General features: G+C 47.8%; 1 non-coding gene across 1 annotated transcript; it reads right to left on the bottom strand.

Moving 5' to 3' along the window:
* Window positions 1-496: 496 nt before the first annotated feature.
* Trnat-ugu (transfer RNA threonine (anticodon UGU)) lies at window positions 497-570 on the bottom strand. The gene has a single exon. It is a non-coding gene; the product is annotated as a tRNA-Thr (tRNA).
* Between the last annotated feature and the right edge of the window lie 749 nt (window positions 571-1,319).

Genomic DNA, 1,319 nt, shown 5'->3' on the forward strand with positions numbered 1-1,319 from the left:
AAGTAAACAAATTTATATCTGCAAGTAGACTGTTATTATCAGCTATCGAATAAAGTAATGAAATAAGACGTGCTCAGTATTAACTACCAGAAGATGGGACTGTATGTGATGATGCCGTTCACACATTTTTAGGGAAGTTTGACTAAATGATGAATCTTCCGCGCTAACAGCCGTGGTCGAAGAAACTTTTCGGTTCCTGACGTTTCGTCCATAGCTGCTATGTACTTCTTCGGACATACTCCTGGTAACGCTGTCGCGTTGAGTTGACAGTATTTAGTGTCGCCAGGAGCATCTCCGAAGATGTCCAACGCAACTGTGGACGAAACGTCAGGAACCGAAAATTTCTCTGATCAGCCCACATAATTAGTCAGCAGCGCCTTTGACCACTCAGCTAATCCCACGCGGCGGCATTGTTGTAGTAAATGATGACTAACTGAAACCAATAGCTGCCGACAGGTGTCGTTGTTATACCTCGATGTGGACAGCAGAAAATGTGTGCCCCGACCGGGACTCGAACCCGGGATCTCCTGCTTACATGGCAGACGCTCTATCCATCTGAGCCATCGAGGACACAGATAAATAGCACGACTGCAGGGACTTCTCCCTTGCACACTTCCCGTGAGACTTACATTCCCAACTGTCCACAATTCTACATATGTAATGTACCTTATAGACATTTGCCCATTCACTCATTACTCGCGCACGCTTTGGCGATTCCCGTAAGAGTTTGGGCAGCCTGTGCGCATTCGCAAAGACGAAGGTCAGTGGCTGGGTAGCCTTTAACTATATATATGAAGACAGTAACTGTTCTCGAAAGAACAGAATACTGTTGATGACCGTGCAGCTTTTCCCTGGAATAAATGATGACTAACTGAAACCCTCAGCTGCCGACAGGTGTTGTTGATATACCTCGATGTGGACAGCTGAAAATGTGTGCCCCGACCGGGACTACAATCCGGGATCTCCTGCTTACATGGCAGACGCTCTCTCCATCTGAGCCACCGAGGACACCGATGAATAGCGCTACTGCAGGGACTTATCCCTTGCACGCTTCCCGTAAGCAGGAGCTCCCGGGTTCGAGTCCCGGTCGGGGCACACATTTTCAGCTGTCCACATCGAGATATATCAACAACACCTGTCGGCAGCTGAGGGTTTCAGTTAGTCATCATTTATTCCAGGGAAAAGCTGGACGGTCATCAGAACTAATCTGTTCTTTCGAGAACAGTTACTGTCTTCATATATTGTTGAAGTAGTCGCTATTGTATTGTTGGGCAGTTGGGTGAACAGCGCGTAGCGTTGTGCAGTTGGAGGTGAGCCGC

The sequence above is a fragment of the Schistocerca serialis genome, chromosome 6 (genome assembly GCF_023864345.2).
Source record: "Schistocerca serialis cubense isolate TAMUIC-IGC-003099 chromosome 6, iqSchSeri2.2, whole genome shotgun sequence".
In the NCBI taxonomy this organism is placed as follows: Eukaryota; Metazoa; Arthropoda; class Insecta; order Orthoptera; family Acrididae; genus Schistocerca; species Schistocerca serialis.